This window comes from Mustela lutreola, chromosome 2, assembly GCF_030435805.1.
Source record: "Mustela lutreola isolate mMusLut2 chromosome 2, mMusLut2.pri, whole genome shotgun sequence".
In the NCBI taxonomy this organism is placed as follows: domain Eukaryota; kingdom Metazoa; phylum Chordata; class Mammalia; order Carnivora; family Mustelidae; genus Mustela; species Mustela lutreola.
In genome coordinates, this window is record NC_081291.1 from 206,695,553 (window position 1) to 206,718,885 (window position 23,333).

At 38.5% G+C, this 23,333-nt stretch overlaps 1 pseudogene; it reads right to left on the reverse strand.

The window, feature by feature from the left end:
• Positions 1-22,710: 22,710 nt before the first annotated feature.
• Positions 22,711-23,029, reverse strand: LOC131825974 (thioredoxin-like; annotated as a pseudogene).
• Between the last annotated feature and the right edge of the window lie 304 nt (positions 23,030-23,333).

Consider the following 23,333-nt stretch of genomic DNA (forward strand, 5'->3'; position numbering starts at 1 on the left):
AGACTCCCCACTGACCACTGAGTCTGACTCTGGGCTCGATCTCATGATCCTAAGATCATGACCTGAGGCTAAACCAAGAGCTGGACATCTAATGGACTGAACCACCCAGGCACCTCCCCCCAAGTGATTGAGTCTTTAAGTCAAACTTACATTGTTTATATTTCCTTTTTTACTACTTGTGTTTGGGGGTTGTGTCCTGTAAATTTCTGCTTTTTTTAATAGCATGTGGAGTTTATGTGTTCTAATATGTGACCTTGCTTTAATGTTTTATGAATATGGTCTCTGTTTATAGATTACAAAATTCTAATATCTACATTATGTAAGTTGTTATTAGTAAAAGCATAAGATATCTAGAACATGCTTTAAAATACAACAGCAGAGGCTCCAGGGTGGCTCAGTTGGTTAAGCATCCAACTCTTGACTGGAGGTCATGATCTCAGGGTTGTGTCAGCTCTCTATGCTCATCTTAACATAAAGTAAAATATGTCCTATTTTTTAAAATTATATTAATAGTTTTGTTTATGTTTTTAAAATTTTTTACTCTATAAGTCCAAACTTCAGAATCAAAAGTGAAACTCATATTCAGTCAACAAATACATATTGAGTCCTTACTCTATACCAACCACTGTGATAAAACTTGAAAATCAAAAGCCAAAAAAGATAAACCTAAGCTTTGTCTATGTGCAGTTTAAAATCTAGTTAAAGTACAAGCAAGTGAACAGGTATTTACAGTATTTTAAAGTATTTTTACAGTATTTTAAAGACAATTAAAGGGAAGCAAGCAGAGCACCTGGGTGGCTCAGTTGGTTGGGCGACGGCCTTCAGCTCAGGTCATGATCCCGGAGTCCCGGGATCGAGTCCTTCATCAGGCTCCCAGCTCCACGGGGAGTCTGCTTCTCTCTCTGACCTTCTCCTCGCTCATGCTCTCTCTCACTGTCTCTCTCTCTCAAATAAATAAATAAAATCTTTAAAAAAAGGGAGGAAGCAAGCAAAAGATGCTACAGATACCCATAGAAAAGACCCCATCTTTAATAAAATGTTCAGAGAACATTTTATGGAAGAAGCTACATGTAAGCTAAAACCATAAGACTGAGTGGGAGCTAGTCAAAAGCTTTTAAGCTATTTTATTTAATTTAGAACATGTTTAGGATGCCTGGGTGGTTCAATCAGTTAAGTGTCTGCCTTCAGCTCAGGTCATGATCCCAGTGTTCTGGAATGAAGTCCACAGGGCTCCTTGCTCAGCAGGGAGTCTGCTTCTGCCTCTGCCTGCACTCTCCCTGTTTGTGCTAACATCCTCTCTCTCTCTCTCTCTGACAAATAAAAATCTTAAAAAAATTAGAACATAGTTAATCCTCAGTCCTATCATCATTACTTGTCAGCTGTTACTAATATCTTACATTTTAGGGATGCCTGGGTGGCTCAGTCAGTGAAGCATCCGACTCTTGGTTTCAGCTCAGGTCATGATCTCAGGGTCATGAGATCAAGCCCCACGTCAGGCTCTGAGCTAGTGTGGAGTCTGCTGGAGATTCCCTCTCTCTCCCTCCGCCCCTCCCCCTCCACTTACATGCCTGCTTCTCTCTCTCTCTCAAATAAATACATCTTTAATAATAATGATAATAATAATATCTTTCATTTTATGTTTATAAATTTGCCATTACCTTAGTTTATTTAGCATTGTTGAATCCTGTATTTTCACTTTCAGGAGAAAATGCTGACTTTTTTTCTCAGATTCTAATAAAATGAGTTAGATGTATCTTTATTTTAATAAGCTCTTGTGTTTATACTCAGGCCTTTTAAGTTGTTGTCTCCCTATTCTTTAGTTATTATTTTCCCTGGTTATGTACTTTCCCCTGAGCTCTGTATCTAATTCTTCTTCCACATCTTCAGGGATATCATTAAATTAATTATCTCTTCTTGACTATATCTCTAGCTCTCACTCTTTTTCTCTCTTCTTTCACCATATAAATATTCCTCCCACTTTTTCTGTTTGAAAAGTCTTGTTCCTTAACTCTCTTGTTTCTTGTAGCTACAACTCTACATCATTCTCTCTAATGCCTATTTCCTGCTTGAAAAAGTTGTCGATAGTCTTATGGCTCCATTCTGTAAACACTTAGTCTACTCTTCAAACCACTGATGTCCACCAGCTTCTATCCTCACTCTTTCTTGACACTGCAATCACCAACATCATGAAAGACCTTCTTTTTTGCCATATTGAAATTAAAAATTTAAAAATTTTTATGTTACTGGACTTCCCTGCCACACCTAACTCTAAAGGCATCTCCCTGAGTCATTCTGTCCTCCTCAGTTGGCTCTCTCAGTTGGATTTCATGGTTTTTCTCCTATCTTGTCCCTCTACGTTCTCCTCTTCCTTCAATCACCTCTTAAATTTTAATGTTGTTAGACTTTCAAAAAGCCTCTCTTAGTTCCTCCTCTCACACAAGTACTTTTCCTAAACTGATATTATTTCATCTCCAGAACATCAAATAATGTCTTTATGCCAGTAACTCCAAAATATTAAAATCTGAAACCAAAATGAATCCTCTGGGCTCCAAATCATTATATCTAATTGTGCACTCATATCTCCACTTTGATGTCCATTATATCTAATTGTGCACTCATATCTCCACTTTGATGTCCATTATATCTAATTGTGCACTCATATCTCCACTTTGATGTCCATTATATCTAATTGTGCACTCATATCTCCACTTTGATGTCCATTGAGCACCTTAGTTCAGTGTGATCATCTTTTTTCCAACACCCTCTTCATATATATTTCTGGTGTTTTTCTCTTCTCCCAAACCAGAAACCTAAGAATCATCCTTGATTCATCCTTCTCCCTGACCCATATGGTCAGGCATCGATTATATTTCTACCTTTCAAATTTATACCTTATTCTCTGGCTCCCTGCTAGTGATATAATTCAGATTCTCATAATATATTGATGGATTAGTCACAGTTTTCCACTGTCTCCGTTCTTCCTCTACCCAATCCATTCATTAGATTCCTCCAAGAACTATTTCCCTAAAACACAAATATGATCATGCTACTTATGCACCTATATCTTTCAGTAACCCTTTACTGCCTTGACTATAAGATGCAATCCCCTTAATCTGGTATATAACATAGTTGCTGATCTGGCCCCTTCCATTAACTGCAGTCTTATCACTACCAACTCATACACAGGCTCACACAACCATTTTCCCTAAAAAGACATTTTCTCTCTTCGCATATATAGTTCTCTCTAACTGGAAAAAAAAAAAAAATGTGAAATCTTACCTGTCCTTCTTTACCTGACCAGTTCCTACTTATCCTTTCAGACAGCTCCTACCAGGAGGCTGTGTCTGATATTTCCATCCCCCAATGTAGGTTACATGTTATTTTCAAATGTTTATGTAACTGCTTAATCAATTTTATTGAAATTACCACCTCTGGTACGCAACTAGGAACTCAATGAGGATAGGAATCATATCTTTTTTTTTTAAAGATTTTATTTATTTTTTTGACAGACAGATGTCACAAGTAGGCAGAGAGGCAGGCAGAGAGAGAGAAGAGAAAGCGGGCTCCACAAGGAGCAGAAAGCCCGATGTGGGGCTCCATCCCAGGACCCTGGGATCATGACCTGAGCCGAAGGCAGAGGCTTCAACCCACTGAGCCACCCAGGTGCCCGGAATCATGTCTTTTAAATCTCCCTTCCCTGAGAGCCTATCACCAGTGTTCTGTGATCAAGATATACAGATCTATAGATATACATGAATGAAGATAAGTAGCTCAGCACAGATGTATTATAAGAACATACAGGAAAATGACCTGATCTTGAAAAATCTTGTATTTCAGATAAGGTCTTAAAAGTCATCAAAGTCACTTAACAGGAAATGATATGATCAAATGTACATATTTGAAACCTCATCCTTGTGGCTTTATGGTAAATAGACCATAGAAGGATAGAATTGGAGGAAACAAGACACTTTGAAATGGTACAAGTGAAAAATTATGAAAACCAAGTTGATGACAGTGAGGATGGAGGATGGAAAACTGATACAAAAGATATTTGGAAAGTAAAGTGAATTGAACTAAATGATCAATTATATAGGGGTTAATGAGGCATCTCTAAGACAAATCATCAAATCATATTAAAACTATACTCTAAATAGGCAATATGCCAGGTGCTAAGACCATAAGATAAATAAGCAAAACATAGCTCCTGCTCTCCAAAGTGTGTAGTGAAAGAGACAAAAATGTAATAAAACATAATAAATGTTATTATACACCTATATGCAAGATTCTATGGGGGGAGAAGAAAGACATTGCATGAGAGAGTCAATTATCATATGGTTTCACTTACTTGGAGAGCATAAGGAATAACACGGAGGACATTGGGAGATGGAGAGGGTAAATGAGTGGGGGGAAATCAGATGGGGAGATGAACCATGAGAGACTGTGGACTCTGAGAAACAAACTAAGGGTTTCAGAGGGGAGGGAGGGAGGGGGTTGGGTAAACCTGCTGGTGGGTATTAAGAAGGGCACATATTGCATGGAGCACTGGGTGTGGTACATAAACAATAAATTTTGGAACACTGAAAAAAAATTAAATTTAATTAAAAAAAAAAAAAAAAGAAAGTGCTTAACTCTTCCTGGGAATGAGTAGTATATAAAACTAGTCAGAGTCCAACTCTAAAAAGAATGACATACCATCAACCTGAAATAGGGAATTCAGGACATGAGGCAGAATCTGAGGAAAGGAGGCATAAGTTTTTCTATTTGACATTGAGACTGAATGGCTTGTTAGCTAATCCTGATGACCACCATTAGGCAATCAGGATCCAGAGTTCATGGAAAAGAGCTGAGGAAGAGATCTCTTACACTGGGATTATCACAAGGCCCTTGTATTCATTTCTGTAGCTGCTGCAATGAATTACATATTCCATGTTGTGGATGGCTTAAAACAATAGTAATGTATTCTCTCGTAGTTCTGAACACCAGGAGTTCAAAATGAGGGTAAAGGGTAGGGCCGCCCTCCCCCTGGAGGCTCTAGGGGAGAGTCCTTCCTTGCCTCTTCCTACTTCTGGAGGCTGTCAATATCTCTTCATTTGTGGCCATGTCGCTCCCCCTCTGTCTCCCCTTTTCCTCTTCTTCTGTTCATCACAAATCCCCCTCCGTCTTCCTTTTGTAAGAACACTCATCATTCACTTTCAGGACCACTTGGATGATCCAGGATGATCTCCTCTTCTCGGGTACTTTGCTTATTTATATCTACAAAGAGCCTTTTTCCAAATAAGGTAACACTCATGGATTCTGGGGATTAGGATGGATTAGGATTAGGATTAGATTTGGATGGATGTATATATTGGTGCAGGAGGACCACATTCAACCCACTACAGACCTCCTAAATGACCTCTCTGATTTTGCTGTTGGCGTTCTTCACTCAGTATTGGATACTGAGCCAGCAGGACTCAATATCTAAATCAGATCAAGACTTCTCTATTCAGAGGTGCCTGGGTGGCTCAGTGGGTTAAAGCCTCTGCCTTCAGCTGCGGTCATGATCCCAGGGTCCTGGGATCAAGCCCCACATCGGGCTCTCTACTCGGCAGGGAGCCTTCTTCCTCCTCTCTCTCTGCCTGCCTCTCTTGTCTACTCGTGATCACTATCTTAAAAAAAGATAAAAATCTTTAAAAATCTTAAAAAAAAAAAAAAAGATTTCTCTGTTCAGGTGTGACTCTTGATCTCAAGGTCAAGTGCAAGCCCCACAATAGGCATAGAATTTACTTAAAAACAAACAAAAAATTTCTTTGCTCAAATCCATCTTATTGGCTCTCACTCCAAGTAACAGACAAGTGGCCTGTAAACTTGGTGGCCTATATCTGCCCCTCCATTACCTCTATGGCTTCATTTCTTCTCTCTCTCCCCCACATCCACTCAAGACAAATCATCCTCCTTGTTGTTTCTTCTTTTTTTTTTATTTTATTTTATTCACTTATTTAACAGAGAGAGACAAGTGAGAGCGGGAACATAAGCAGGGGGAGTGGGAGAGAGAGAAGCAGGCTCCCTGGTGAATAGAGAACCCGATGCAAGGCTCTATTCTGGGACCCGGGGATCATGACCTGAGCCGAAGGCAGACACTTTACAAATGAGCCACCCAGGAGCCCCTTCCTTGCTGTTTCTTAACGTAACAGACACACTCTATCTAACATACCCTATTGTGATGGCTAATTTATATATTAACTTGACAGGGCTATGGGGTGTCCAGAGATTTGGTCAAAATTATTCTGAAAGTGTCGCTGAGGGTGTTTCTGGATGAGATCAATATTTTCTTTTATTTTATTAATAACTGATTGTCAGTAAGAAAGACTGGCTAATGGTGTTTTCAGTAAGAACTGGGCACTGTACAGATGAGAAGACTTTTCCATAAGAAGTTCTTGTAGAGAGAGATCAGGATCCACTCTTTTACTATTGTACTTGGACTTCTGCATCAAGCCACTGTCAGAAGGAGTTTGAAGGAGGAGGCAATTTGGGCCTGCATGGATTCCCTGGGGCTGTGCCTGATGCAGTGTGGACTTGGTCTAGAACCAATCTAGTGTAGTTTCCATTCCCTTCAAAAGAAATTACATGTCACTACATTATAGACTTGAATGCTTAGAACAGAGATAATCCCAAGGCTACTTCCACATTCAGATTTGGGTTGTAGTCTTCCATTATGCATCTCCAAAGTGCCATAGTCAGTCCCTCAAACTTATGTTACAACCACATGAGTAGAATATGTTCTAAGCCTCACGGCCAGTTTCATCTCTCACTTTTTTTTAATTTTCAAGATTAGAGTTTTATTATTTTTCTTCCAAGTTTTTATTTAAATTCAAGTTATTAACATATAGTGTAGTATTCAGAAGTAGAATTTAGTGATTCATCACTTGTATATACCCTAGAGTTCATCAAAACCAGTGCCCTCCAGTTTTCCAACACCATTTGTTGAAGACACTGTCTTTTTTTCATTGGATGTTCTTTCCTGCTACGTTGAAGATTAGTTGATCATATAGTTGTGGGTCCATTTCTGGGTTCTCTATTCTGTTCCATTGATCTATGTGTCTGTTTTTGTGCCAGTACCAAACTGTCTTGATGATTACAGCTTTGTAATACAGCTTGAAGTCTGGAATTGTGATGCCTCCCATTTTGCTTTTCTTTTTCAACACAGTTTGGCTGTTCAGGTTTCTGGTTCCATATAAGTTTTAGAATTGTTTATTCTAGCTCCTCAAAAAATGCTGGTGTTATTTGACAGGGATTGTATTGAATGTATAGATTACTTTGGGCAGTAATTTTAACAATATTTGTTCTTCCAATCCATGAGCATGAAATATTTTTCCTTTTTTTGTGTGTGTCTTCCTCAATATCTTTCATAAACCTTCTGTAGTTTTCAGAGTACAGATCCTTTACCTCTTTGGTTAGGTTTATCACTGGGTATCTTATGGTTTTTGTTACAACTGTAAATGAAATCAGTTTCTTAATTTCTCTTTCTGATGCTTCATTATAGGTATATAGAAAGGCAACAGATTTCTGCACATTGAGTTTATATCCTCTGACTTTGCTGAATTCATGTATCAGTTCTTGCAATTTTTGGTGGAGTCTTCCAGGTTTTCTATATAGAATATCATGTCACCTGTAAATAGTGAACGTTTGACTTCTTCCTTGCCAAGATGGATGCCTTTTATTTCTTTTTGTTGTCTAATTGCTGAGGCCAAGCCTTCTAATATTATGTTAAAAAGTGATATTGAGAGTGGACATCCCTGTTGTGTTTCTGACCTTAGGGAAAAAGCTCTTAGCTTCCCCTAAGGTCAGAAAAGAAGACAATGATATTAGCTTAGGTCTTTCATATATGGCCTTTAGGATGTTGAAGTATGTTCCTTCTAACCTTTCTTTCTTTCTTTCTTTCTTTCTTTCTTTCTTTCTTTCTTATTTTCAGAAATTTAGGGGATAATTTATTGCAATTTTTTCTTTTTTAATTTTTTAAAATTTTATTTATTTATTTACTTATTTTCTAAATTTTATTTTTTCAGTGTTCCAAGATTCATTGTTTATGTACCATACCCAGTGCTCCATGCAATACCCTTAATACCCACCACCAGGCTCATGCATCCCTCTACCCCCCTCCCTTCCAAAACCCTCAGTTTGTTTCTCAGAGTCCATAGCCTGTCATGGTTCATCTCTCCCTCCGATTTACCCCAATTCACTTTTACTTTCCTTCTCCTAATGTCCTCTGTGTTATTCCTTATGTTCCACAAATAAGAGAAACCATATAATTGGCTTTCTCTGCTTGACTTATTTCACTTAGCATAATCTCCTTCAGTCCCATCCATGTTGATACAAAAGTTAGATATTCATCCTTTCTGATGGAGGCGTAATATTCCATTGTATATATGGACCATATCTTCTTTATCCACTCATCTGTTGAAAGGCATCTTGGCTCTGTCCACAGTTTAGCAACTGTGGCCATTGTTGCTATGAACATTGGGGCACATATGGACCTTCTTTTCACTACATCTGTATCTTTGGGAATAAACATTGTTAAAATGTCTATACTGCCCAGAGCAATATATTCTTTCAATGCCATCCCAATCAGAATTCCACTGGCATTTTTCAAAGTGCTGGAACAAACAACAGTGAAATTTGTATGGAACCAGAAAAGACCCTGAATAGCTAACAAAATGTTGAAAAAGAAAAAGCTGAGCACATCACGTTATTGATTTCAAGCTTTACTACAAAGCTGTGATCACCAAGACAGCATGGTTCTGGCACAAAAACAAATACATATAATAATGGAACAGAGTAGAAAGTCCAGATAAGGATCCTCAACTCTATGGTCAACTAATCTTTGACAAAGCAGGAAAACTATCCAGTGGAAAAAAGACAGTCTCTTCAATAAACTGTACTAGAAAAATTGGACAGCTATGTACAGAAGAATGAAACTCAACCATTCTCTTACAGCATACAAAAAGATAAACTTGAAGTGGATGAAAGAACTCAAGGTGAGGCAGGAATCTATCAAAATCCTTGAGGAGAACATAGGCAGTAACCTCTTTGAAATCAGACATAGCAACTTCTTTCAAAACATGTCTCCAAAGGCAAAGGAAACAAAAGTGAAAATGAACTTTTGGAACTTCATCAAGATAAAAAGCTTCTGCACAGCCAAGGAAATAGTCAACAAAAGAAAGAGGCAACCCACAAAATGGGAGAATATACTTGCAAATTACACTATAGACAAAGGGCTGAAATCCAAGATCTATAAAGAACTCTTCAAACTCAACACACAAAAAACAGATAATGTGTCAAAAAATGGGCAGAAAACATGAACAGACACTTCTCCAAAGAAGACATACAAATGGCTAACAGACATATGAAAAAATGTTCATCATCATTACCCATCAGGGAAATTCAAATCTATCACTATTTTCTTGAGGGTTTTTATTTTGTCAAATGCTCTTCCTGCATCTATTAAGAGGGCCAGATGGTTCTTACCCTTTCTTGTATTAATGTGGTGTATCACATTGATTGATTTGTGGATATTGAGCCACCCCTGCAAACCAGGAATAAATCCCACTTGATTTTGATGAACAATTCTTTTAATGTATGGTTGGATTTAATTGGTTAGTGTCTTGTTGAGAATTTTGGCATCTATTTCATCAAGGATATTATTCTGTAGTTCTCCATTTTAGTGGGGGTCTCTGGTTTTGGAATCAAGGTAATGCTGGCCTCATAATATGAGTTTGGAAGTTTTCCTTCCATTTCTTTTTTTTTTTTTTTTTTTTTTTTTTTTTTTTTTTTTTTTTTTTTGCTCAGTTTCAGAAGAATGGTACTAATTCTTCTTTTAAATGTTTGGTAGAATTCCCCTGGGAAGTCATCTGGCCCTGGACTCTTGTTTGTTGGGATATTTTTTATTACTGATTCAATTTCTTTGCTGGCTATGGGTCTATTCAAATTTTCTGTTTCTTCCTGTTTCGGTTTTGGTAGTTTATATGTTTCTAGGAATTTATCCCTTTCTTCCAGATTGCCCAATTTGTTACCATATCATTGCTCATAATGTTTTCTTATAATTGTTTTATTTCTGTGGTGTTGGTTGTGATTTTTTCTTTTTCATTCATGATTTTATTTGGGGGGAATATTCTTTCTCTTTTCTCTTTGATAAGTCTAGCTATGGGTTTATCAATTTTGTTAATTCTTTCAAAGAACCAGCTCTCAGTTTCATTTATCTTTTTTATTTTCTGTATCACTTATTTTTTTTTAATGTATAATGTATAATTTGTTTCAGGGATACAGGTCTGTGATTCATCAGTCTTACACAATTCACAGCACTCCCCATAGCACATACCCTCCCCAATGTCCATCACCGGGCCACCCTATCCTTCCCAGCCCCCTCCCCTCCAGCAACCTTCAGTTTGTTTCCTGAGATTAAGAGTCTCTATGTTTTCTCTTCCTCTCTGGTTTCATCTTGTTTCATTTTTCCCTCCTTCCCCTGTGACCCTCTGACTTGTTTCTCTAATTCCTCATATCAGTATATCACTTATTTCTTTTCTAATCCTTATTATTTCCCTCCTTCTAATGGTTTTAGGCTTTATTTGCTGTTCTTTTTCCAGCATTTTTAGGTGAAAGCTAGGTTGTTTATTTGAGACTTTTCTTATTTTGGGGGGAAGGCCTATATTGATATACTTCCTGCTTAGGACCACCTTTGCTGAATCCCAAAGGTTTGGGGCTGTCATGTTCTCATTTTCATTTGGTTCCATGTGTTTTTTATTTCTTTAATTTCCTGGCTAACCCACTCATTCTCTAGTAGGATGTTCTTATAACTTCCATGTATTTGTGGTCTTGCCAAATTTTTCCTTGTAGTTGACTTCAAGCTGCATAGTGCTATGATCTGAAAATATGATCCACTTGAAGATCTCAGTCTTTTTGTACTGGTTGAGGACTTATTTGTGACCCAGTATATGATCTATTCTGGAGAATATTCCATGTGCACTTGAAAAGAATGTGTATTCTGGTGCTTTAGGATCAAATGGTCTCAATACATCTCTTAAGTCCATCTGGTCCAGTGTGTCATTCAAAGCCATTGTTTCCTTGTTGATCTGCTTAGATGATCTTTCTGTGGCTGTAAGTAGGGTGTTAAAGTCCCCTATTATTATTGTCTTATTATCTATGAGTTTCTTTAAGTTTGTTATTAATTGATTCATAAATATCGCTATTCCCAAGTTGGGGGCATAAATATTTACAATTGTAAAATCTTATTGGATAGGCACCTTTAATGCTTGCTTTGGCTGCACATACACTAAAATTGGATAGGCACCTTTATTATGATATAGTGCCCTTCTTCATCTCTTATTACAGACTTTGGCTTAAAATCTAGTCTGTCTGATATAACTATGGCCACTCTAGCTTTGTTCGGATGTCCATTAGCATGACAGATTGTTCCCCATCCCCCCCACTTTCAATCTGGTCCTGTCTTTGGGTCTAAAATGAGTCTTTTATAAGCAGCATATTGCTGGGTCTTTTTAAAAATCCATTGTTATATCCTATGTCTTTTGATTGAAGGGTCACTTGGTCACTTTTAGAGCCTAAAATATGTCTGCCACATTGTATGCATTCAAAAAATCTCTTGTTGGACTAATTCTTGGGTGTATGTAGATCTGAAAATACTCAGAAAAACACTATATTTTCCTTTCATTTTAAGTAACATCATACATAATATTTCTTATAACTTTCAGTGGATTCTGGTTCACCTAAAACATCAATGATATTTTGCAGAAGAGTTATATAAGAAAAGAATTAATAGCACAGTACAATTTCTAAGAAAGACAAGGAGATTAAGTATCAAGGAGTTAAATATCCAATCAAAAGAGGAAGGGACAGATAAGAATATCTTCTGAGAAGAAAATAAGTCAAAAATGGAATGTAACTGATAAGAAGTTTAAGATTATGTCTCCAGTATCAAATATGTTTACAAAGAAGTTAATTAAAACCTTCTGTAAGTGTATGTACATAATTATATTTTTAGAGCATTTTTATGAAAACTGTCTGATGTATAGACTATGAGGATTTTATTAAAAAAAGGCCATTTAATTATATCATTTAAAAATCTGAAAGTTGCAACTTCCAGATGAAGACTGTTAACTAAGCACACACATATACTTTTCTCACCACCACAAATCCCTTTGAAATGACAGAATATAAAAATATCAATATAGTGATGCAAGAAAGCTAGGAAGGCTTGGACAGAAACAGTGAGTAATTTCTTTTTTTTTTTTTTTTTACTCCTTTTCAGCATAACAGTATTCATTGTTTTTACACCACACCCAGTGCTCCATGCCATATGTGCCCTCTCTAATACTCACCACCTTGTTCCCCGAACCTCCCACCCCCCACCCCTTCAAGACCCTCAGGTTGTTTTTCAGAGTCCATAGTCTCTCATGGTTCACCTCCCCTTCTAATTTCCCTCAACTCCCTTCTCCTCTCCATCTCCCCATGTCCTCCATGTTATTTGTTATGCTCCACAAATAAGTGAAACCATATGATAATTGACTTATTTCACTCAGCATAATCTCTTCCAGTCCCGTCCATGTTGCTACAAAAGTTGGGTATTCATCCTTTCTGGTAGAGGCATAATACTCCATAGTGTATATGGACCACATATTCCTTATCCATTTGTCCGCTGAAGGGCATCTTGTTTCTTTCCACAGTTTGGTGACTGTGGCCATTGCTGCTATAAACATTGGGGTACAGATGGCCCTTCTTTTCACGACATCTGTATCTTTGGGGTAAATACCCAGTAGTGCAATTGCAGGGTCATAGGGAAGCTCTATTTTTAATTTCTTGAGGAATCTCCACACTGTTCTGCAAAGTGGCTGCACCAACTTGCATTCCCACCAACAGTGTAAGAGGGTTCCCCTTTCTCCACATCCCCTCCAACACATGTTGTTTCCTGTCTTGCTAATTTTGGCCATTCTAACCAGTGAGGAATTTCTTAAAGATATAAAGGAGTTTAAATAGATGCTGAAACTTGAAAGCCAAATGTCCTCCAAGAGAAGATAACAAAGTGAGGGTTTCATTCAAAAAGTGAGTTTGTTTTTAGAAGAAATTCTTGAAAAACTCCTAAAAGCATAGGCAGCAAAACCTGAGCCATCTAGTAGGGCTATGGACTGATTGGTGATATTAAAGCCCCACAAGGCTCTAAATTAAAGGTTGCAGTGGGGTGCACGTTAATCTCTATCTGCCAAGGCCATCGTGCTGCATAGAAAACCCACAGCTGAGAGAATAGGAGTTGACTCTCACTTAATAAGGAATTTCAGTAAATTCCTGGAAGACACAAAGCATGTGGAGGAATAGTTATTGATGATGTAGAACAGAGGAAGTTGCAGCCTAAAACACACAGACAGAGGCTGTACCAATGGAAGGAGACTACCTGGTCTCTGGCAGAAGTAAAGTATGGGCCAAAAAGCAAGAGGCTACAGAGGAAATAGTCCTTTTCTGACAGTCAGGTGTTTTTTCCAAAGGAAGAAAAAATGGGTAATTCTTCTCTTTAAAAAATTGAATAACTTCTTTGGGAGAACAAAGGCAGGGGAGAATCAGCACCTCCGAGATACCCCTCTAGCTTCCCTCAAGGGAAACTTGCCACCTGATAGGTTCCACCCATGTTCGCAGACTGCATAGTCAGCTTTTCTATTTTTCTCACTTCTATTTTTTTTCTAGAGAGGGAGTGGGGTCGGGCAGAGGGAGAAGGAAAGAAAGAATCTTTTTCTTTTTAAATTAACATATAATATATAATTTGTTTCAGGGGTACAGGTGTGTGAATCATCAGTCTTACGCAATTCACAGCACTCCTCATAGCACATACCCTCCCCAATGTCCATCACTCAGCCACCTCATTCCTCCCACCCCCTTCCCCTCCAGCAGCCCTCAGTTTGTTTCCTGAGATTAAGAGAGGAGAGAGAGAATCCTAAGCAGTCTCCACTCCCAGCATGGAGCCCAACTTGACACTTGATCTCACAACCCTGAGGTCATGACCTGAGTTCTAATTGAATCAGACACTTAACCAAATGAGCCACCCAGATGCCTCAATTCACTTTTTTTTTTTTAAAGATTTTATTTATTAATTTGACAGAGAGAAATCACAAGTAGACGGAGAGGCATCCAGAGAGAGAGAGAGAGGGAAGCAGGCTCTCCGCCAAGCAGAGAGCCCGATGCGGGACTCGATCCCATGACTCTGAGATCATGACCTGAGCCGAAGGCAGTGGCTTAACCCACTGAGCTACCCAGGCGCCCCCTCAATTCACTTTTAAATAAGAATGGAAAACCAAGGATCACCAGACATCTGGGGGGAGCATGGGGGGCGGCGGGTAGAATCACAGTATTCTAACCACAAAATTTCCTCAAGGAAACATAAAACTCAAATAAAACAAAACAAAACACAATAAGAACCTTGGAAAATGCTAATTAGTACCCTCAGAAAAATTAAAAGATAAAAAAATCTAAATTTTATGTAACCCTAAATCCTAATCAATACTTAGGGCCTTTTTAAAAATACAAAATTAGAATGTAAAATTAGGTACAAAAAATAAATAATTATATATGAATTATATGTCACAATTTAAATTATGGAAACTGAGAGGTTCCAATCCCTTTCTTTTGAGATCTATTTAGACAGAAATACTTTCACAGAAATCCCTCCCAACTGTAACCTAGCTGGGCCTTCCCACTGAGAACATGCTAGCATTTCCAGAAACTTCCAGTGGTAGTCGAGAGTGGGATCATCAGCTTCATAGCAAGTCTACTCTGGCACGCACACACAAAAAAAGAGAAATGGAAAGGTTTAGAGAACAAGAAGTAGTATTTTCAAAAGTTACTGCCGAAAAACAAATATCAATAAAAATTCTAAGTGACATATAGTTGAATATATCTCCAAAAAAGACACAAAAGATGAGACACAAGAGGATGAATCCAGGTGGCCCATCATCAGACCAGCAAAAGTTCCAGACAAAAAAGAACAAAGACAACGGCCAAAATTTAATGAGCAAGACCCTCACCTGTGCATATTATTGTGAAATTTTAGAGTGCAAGAATTAAACATTTCAAATGTTCCAAGTTGGGGGGGGGGGGAGAAAGAATAAAGGAAGACACATACAAAGGAACAAGAATCAGTTCAGCATCATTAGAGGTACAATGAATATATGTCTTCAAATCTCTGGACCAAGGATTGACAGACTCCAACGCCTGGGCCAAACCCAGCCTGCCTCTTCTTTTGAAAACGAAGTCTTACTGGAACGCAGCCAGGCTCCTTCATTCCCCTCTTTTAGGCTACGAAGGCAGAGCTGAGCTGTTGCAACACGGGCCCTGTGGCCCACAAAGCCGAAAACACTGATGAGCTGGCCCTTTTCAGACATTTGCTGACCCTTGCTCCAAAGGAAAATGATTTCTCACCACCTAGATTCCTGCAACCTCTCAAATCATCACAAAAGCCTGAGAGTAAGACATATTTACACACAAGGAGGAGTTGAGAGATCAGTCTACCGTGCATGTCAGAAGGTATTAGAGAATGGAATACACAGATTGGGGACAGACCGCAGGAAAGGAAGGGACGTGATCCAGGAAATAGTGGCTCTCACACAGCAGAGCAGCGAGATCCCACGAGTCAGGGGCCCTTGGTCCCTGCTAGACGGGGAAAGAAGAGGAAACATCTTCTTTTTTTTTTTTTAAAAAAAGATTTTATTTATTTATTTGACAGACAGAGATCACAAGTAGGAAGAGAGGCAGGCAGAGAGAGAGGGAAGAGGAAGCAGGCTCCCCGCTGAGCAGAGAGCCCGATTCGGGACTCGATCCCCGGACCCTGAGATCATGACCTGAGCCGAAGGCAGAGGCTCAATCCACTGAGCCATCCAGGCGCCCAGGAAACATCTTCTTGAAAGAGAACTTGACAGAACAGACAATGTGCTATGGAGATTGGGGTGGAGGGAAATGAGGCTACGGGGAAGGCAAACCTGCTCAAGGAAAGAACTCTATTATCTCTAAAAATGTACAGTAATAATGTAATACCGAGGGTTGCACTTCAGCTTGTAGCCTTAATCTGCGAGCAAACATGAAAGATTTAATCATGCTTGCAGAACAGAAAGTAAATGTCATCAGTCACGACACTGTAAAAGTAAAAATATGGTTCAAAGAGGTTGAAAGGTCGGGGGAGAAAAGACAAAGGCAAGCTCTCTCGCGTTGTCCTGTCTTCACCCGACAAAGCGACGCCTGGCTCTGACGGAACAAGTAATAGAGGGGTGTAAGGCAAGCGAATCAGAAAGCAAAGGTGACCATGGCATCACATTGCGAAGACAGGAAAGAAAGACTCTCTGGTGTTAGATGAACTAAAATGTCCAAATCTGAGAAAGTAAAGGACACTGTTATAAACATGTCACTTAAGTTGAGGGCCACCTGCATGGCTCAGTCGGTTAAGTGACTGCCTTCGGCTCAGGTCATGATCCCAGGGTCTGGGGATTGATTCCTGCATCAGGCTCCCTGCTTGAGGGGAGCCTGCTTCTCTCTGTGCCTCTGCCTGCCACTGCCTGCTTAAGCTTATGCTCTCTCTCTCTCTCTCTCTCTCTCTGATAAATACTTTAAAAAAAGAAAAAAAAAAAAGAAATACAGTTGAAATCACCTGGAAAAACAGTTACAGGTGTTTAAAATGGCTCCCTGGGAAGCAGGAGTGGGAGGGGTGGGGCAGAAATGTTGTGGGTTTTTTGTTGTTTTTTTGTTTTTTGTTTCTAAAGATTTTATTTATGTATTTGACAGAGAGAGATCACAAGTAGGCAGAGAGGCAGGCAGAGAGAGAGGAAGGGAAGTAGGCTCCCTGCTGAGCGGAGAGCCCGATGCGGGGTTCGATCCCAGGACCCTGGGATCATGACCTGAGCTGAAGGCAGAGGCTTTACCCACTGAGCCACCCAGGCGCCCCAGAACTGTTGTTTTTAAATTTAAGACTCTGCATTTGATTGCTTTTACTTTATTTTTTTAAAGATTTTACTTACTTAAGAGAGAGAGAGAACATGCACAAGCAGGGGGATTGGGAGGGGGAGAAGCAGGCTCACCGCTGATGTGAGGCTCAATCCCAGGACCCTGAGATCATGACCTGAACCAAAGGCAGATGCTTAAGCCACTGAGCCACGCAGGCACCTGGTAAATGTTTCTTTTAAATAAGTAGTAAAGTTGTTAATAACCTCCATATTGAAAAGAAATAAAATGAAATGATATGAAATTCAATGAAATATACGAAATGAACTGCCTTCAGAATAGGTTCACCCCTGCCACCCTCTTGGCAGCTGGCTTCTGCAGTTGCCTCTGGGATAAGTAATATTGCTTCATTACCCCTTTCTGTACTATTACTACCAAATATGTTATATTGGCAGATATATATTTTTCAAATGTATATCTTTTATATATATAATATACACTTAATAATGTGTGGCTATCACTATTTTTTATATATTTATATATATAATTTGTATGTATTTAACATACTGTGTTTATTGATTTAAACTTCTCTACATGGGTTTTTTTTTTAAGAAATTGAGAAAAGAACAGAGGAAAACATATATATGCAGTCTTTTATGCGTACCTATATATTTAATATTTCCTATGGTTTTCATCTTTCCTGTGGCTCTGAGTCACGATCTCGTGTCTGTTCTTCCTCTTCTGGTGGACTTCCTTGAGCTTGTCTTGCAATGAACGTCTGCTAGCAATGAATTCTCTTAGCTTCTGTTGATCTAGGAATGTCTTCATTCCACCTTCATTTTTGAAGAACATTTTCAGCACGTTCATTGGTGCTTCTCCGTCTTTGGGTCTGCGTTGTTTCTGATGAGAAGACAGCTGTTTAACGACTGTATTGTTAAAGCTCTGTGTGTGCAGAGTTGTTTTTCTCTTGCTGGTTTCAAGATTTCCTTTTATTTTTGGCTTTGGGTAGTTGGACTATGATATGTCTCATTGTGGTTCTCTTTATGTTTATAATTTTGGGGATTCACTGAGATTCTTACATATGTAGGTAAAAAGTTTTTCATCCAATTTGGGAGTTTATGGTCATTACTTCTTCAAATATTTTTTTTTGTCTACACCCTCCTCTCTTTCCTCTCTTTCTGGGACTCCCATTGCGTGTATGTTATATACTTTATGATGTCCTACTGGTTTGTTTTTTTTACTTCCATCTTTTTTCTCTGCATTTTTCTGATTGAATTACTTCTATTGATCTTTCTTTAAGTCTCATCTTTAACTCTGCGATCTCAAATCTGCTATTGGACCCATCGAGTCAATTTTTATTTCAGTTATGTAGCACCCCTCACCCATAGCTTCCTTGCCATGGTTTCAGTTAACCACAGTCAACTGCAGTCCAGAAGCAGATGATCCTCTTTCTGATGTATTGTCACATGATCAGTAGTAGCCCAACACTAGGTCACATGCCTATGTCACTGACCTCACTTCATCTCATCACATAGGCGTGTTATCATCTCGCACCATCACAAAAAGAAAGGCGAGCACAGTACAATAAAATATCTTGAGAGACAGAGAAAGAGACCATATTTATATAATTTTTATTACAGTATATTGTTATAATTGCTATATTTATTGTTAGTTATTATTGTTAATCTCTTCCTGTGCTGATTTACAAAGTAAAGGTTGGAGCACCTGGGTGGCTCCGTTGGTTAAGCTTCTGCCTTTGTCTCAGGTCAGGGTCCTGGGATCGAGCCTGGCATCAGGCGCCCTGCTCATGGGGGAGTCTGCTTTTCCCTCTTCCTCTGCCCCTCCCTGCTATATGTGCTCTTGCTCTCTCTCAAATACATAAATAAAATCTTTTAAAAAATAAAAATTAAAGATAAGGCAAATGTTATCATATAGATAACATATCTGTATAGATAAAAATATGGTATATATAGGGTACTACCCAGGGTTTCAGGCATCCACTGGGATTCTTGGACCATAACACCCATGGATAAGGGAGGACTTCTGTATAGCATCTTTCAATTCTAGAATTTCTATTTGGTCCTTTCTTACCCTTCTAATTCTCTACTTATATTCCATGTATGTTAAGTCATCATCATCAAATATTCATTTGATTATTTGAAAATAATTTCTTCTAATTCTTTGAACATATTTATAATGACTGCTTAGAATTCTTTGTCTATAACCCAACATCTGGGCTAACCCTGAACAGTTTCTATTGACTGTCCTTTTGTTTTTTTTTTAATTGAGTATATATTATATTTCCTTTTTCTTGTGTGCCTCATCAGTGTTGTTTTAAAAATAAACAAGCTTAGGGGGCACCTACCTGGCTCAGTCAGTAGAGCATGAGAATCTCAATCTCAGGGAGTTTGAGCCCCACGCTGGGTGTAAAGATTACTTAAAATTAGTATCTTCAGGTGCCCGGGTGGCACAGTCAGTGAAGGGCCTGACACTGGGTTTCCACTTGTGATGTCAGGATCATGAGATTGGGTCCCCCATCAGGCTTTTCACTTAGCATGGAGTCAGCTTCAGACTGTCTCCCTCTGCCCCTCCCTACTGCCCATGCTTTCTCGCTCTTCTCTCTCAAAAATCAATAAATAAATCTTTAAAATAAGATAAAATACTTAAAATAAATATTTTTAGATAAGCACTGTAGCAATTCTTTTTTTTCTACCCATGTAAATAAGAATATAGGAATTGGGAAATGAAAGAGAAAAATCACTGATTCTTTAGCCTGACGTGAAAGGCTGGTGGTGTTTTCCTTGCATTGTATCTTTTCTTAATATTTCTTTATTAAATGGAAGGAGAGGGCATTACTTCTTAATTCTGCTTTAATTTTCTTTTCTTTTTTTTTTAGATTTTATTTATTTATTTGACAAAGAGAGAGACAGTGAGAGAGGGAACACAAGCAGGGGAAGTGGGAGAGGGAGAAGCAGGCTTCTCACTGAGCAGGTGATCTCAGCCTTTCTAAGGATCTCTCATTTCCAGGTCTCCCCCATTTAATTCCTGGCTGGTCCACCATGCACCCCATTCAGGCTTTCCAAGCTGCATTTTTATTTGTTCCCAACCATGTCCATCCCTTCTAAACAACAAAGTCAAATGTTTCCACCACCTCCTCCACGCACCCAAACTGAGTTCCTCCCCTCTGGCAGCAAAGCTATGAGATTCCATGATTATCCCGATGCTGATAAAACTACGATTCTTGCCCTCCCCAATGTCCATAAATAAAAAAAAAAAAAAAAAAAAAAAACTACGATTCTTGCTAGTCAAGTTGGGCTGAGGGGAGAAGGGAAGGATGGATATAGTTTGAGTGCAAATGGCCATACTCCTACTGTTCTTACCTGAAGTTCCAGTAGCTTGTCAATAATGAAGACTTCTCAATTTGTTATCTGCTTTTGGTCGATTTCCAGTGCCCAATCCCCTCATGACTCCATAACTAGAAATACCTTCCCCCAAAGAGATTTGAGGAGAAAATTCTGTCTGAAAACACAAGAACAGACTGTTATAAAACAAACCACACAAAAAGAGATAACAACCTAGCAATGTTTTTTTTTTAATCTTTTATAAAATACTTGAATAAATTGAAATTTTGATGATGGGCTCATTAGAAATGAATAAAATCATGACAATATATACAAACACTAGTGAAATTGAAATGTGGTATTCAAAAACAATTTTTAGCTTTAAGTTTATTTAAAAGAAAGAGAGGAAGGAAGGAAGGTTAAAATTCAACTTAAGGAATTAGAAAAAAAAAGAACACTAAAATAAACCAAAATAAAGGAGAAGGAAGCATAAAGCTAAAAAAAGAAGATAATGTAGTATGGAAGAGGAAGTGAATCTTAGAAAGTAGATTCAAGAGCTAGTTTTTTGGAAAAGACCAATGAAATACACAGACCTCAAGCAAGTCTAATGAAAGAAAACCACAAGAATTTAAGTCCCATGTGAGCCTTGTGGCCACTGCATTCTCAGCACCAGAAAATTGCCTAGTACATATGGGTACTTTGTAGATATTTGTTAAGTGAAAAAAAAAATTTAAAAAAATTTTAAGGCTATAGAAATAAACACAGAAGAGAAATTTTTTTTAGTTTTTTTTTTTTTTTTTTTTAATTTGACAGAGAGAGATCCCAAGTAGGCAGAGAGAGAGGGGGAAGCAGGCTGTCCGCTGAGCAGAGAGCCTGATGTGGGGCTTGATTCCAGGACCCTGAGATCATGACCTGAGCCGAAGGCAGAGGCTTTAACCCACTGAGCCACCCAGGTGCCCCCAGAAGAGAATTTTTAAAATATTATATGACAACACTTCAAATCTTATAAAGCATTATACTCCTCAAAGATACAAAAGCAGACTTAAACTGATGGAAATATGCTGTATTAATCAGTCATGATGTCCATACTGCTGTGTAACAAATAACCCCAGTGCCTTAAAAATAGAAACCACATGTTTCTCACTACAGGTCTCCAAGTTGGCTGCAAATATGCTGGACTACCTGGGGTTCCAGACCCTGGGGTTCAAGTTCTAAGTTCCAGGCTGCAGGATAAATACTAGATTCAGTTCTACTCAATGTGTCTGCTGTCTTCACCTTGAACCAGGGATTATTCACTGCATGCTCTTCTCATGACAGATCACAGACCACAGGAGAAGCCAATTAATTCACTTAAGGCACATTTTAAGCTTTTATATGCATTCATCCACTAATGTTCCATTGTCCACAGGAAAACACTGGAGCACTATCTTAGTTCAGTTCCAGGTTCTATAACAGAATATCAAACTGGGTGGTCTACCACAACAAACATTTATTTCTCGTAGTTCTAAAAGCTAGAAGTCCACAATCAGGGTGCCAGCATGGCCTTGGGAGTATCCTCTTTCTAGCTTATATTTCTAGCTTTCTGCCTTCTTGCTGTATCATCATATGGTGGGGAAAGAGATTATCTCTCTTTTGCTTTTTCTTATAAAGGTAATCTCACTCATAAAGCTTCACCCTTCATGACCTAATCACCTTCCAAAAGCCTCATCTCCAACTATGATCACATTGGAGATCACAACTTCAACATACACATTTTAAGGGGGACATAAACATTCAGCCCAGTAGGCAGGAAAATAGACCACATCTATTCTAGTGTACTACATGGTTATATGCCAGAAGCAAGTGGTGACAGATTAAGAAGAGCAATCCAACCTACCACAAAGCCCAACTTTATATATAATAAAAGATACACAAAATAAGACTATAATCAGGTAACATGTTTTATCTATCCAACTGATTAAAACCTTAAATATATTTTCTTAGTGAAGCTGTAGGGAAACAGGTGTTCTCATACATTGGTAGCTAGAATATAAAATGCTACAATCCTTTGGGAAAGGAATTTGACAATCTGTAGAAAAATCATATATGCATATACCCTTTGACTCAGCAATTCCACATTTAGAAATCTATCCAAAGGCATACTGGCATGGTTGTCAGTTTTAGTGTGTCAATCTGGCTAGACTGTAGTCCCCATTTATTCACTCAAACATGAATCTAGATGTTGCTATGAAAGTATTTTGTAGATGGGATTAGAGTTGATAATCCACTATTTTTTTAAGGAGAGAATTAATATTTTATTGTCACTTATATCAGATGGCAGGTGGGTCTACAGTCTTCATACTTGATGTAAATGAAAAAAAATTACAAGTTTTAAACAGTCAATGTCTGGTTATGTTCTCAGAAAATATAATTAGATTAACTCATTCATGGTGGCTTCAAGTTTTTCCTTATTTGATCCAGAAAACTCATCTATTTTTTTCTCCTTTTTAAAAAAAAACTGTAAGGCTGCCATGAATTTGACTTCACACTCTGTAGCAATACCCTGTCATCGATGTGGACCTCAAGGAACACCACGTTAGAATACTTCTCAGAGAGACAATGAGAGAAAAGATCATTTCGCAAGGCCCACACCACATGGCTGAGAAGTTCACTACTACAAGTTTATCTTCTGTACTCTTCAACTGTTCAACCTTCTAAAAAGCATACTTGTTCTCCAACTGTTTTGCCATTTTGGCAGCTGGGGTCTGCCAAGCAACCCATGAATGTGGTTTCAAAGGATGGGATGGAGATGAAGAGCTCCCAGCAAACTTCCCTTTAGAGCAACTGGGGGGTGGGGCAGGCGGACATCACAGGCATGCATTTTGGGGCACCCTGGCCAGACCCTGCCTCCTGGGCCATATTCAGTTTAAGTTAAGTAAGGAAGTTTATCCTAGATAATTTGTGTGGGACCAATTCATCCAGCTGGAAGCCCTTGGGAGCACAGACTTCTTTAAAGAATAAGAAATTCCACTCGTGGAATTGCCTGTATCTAAA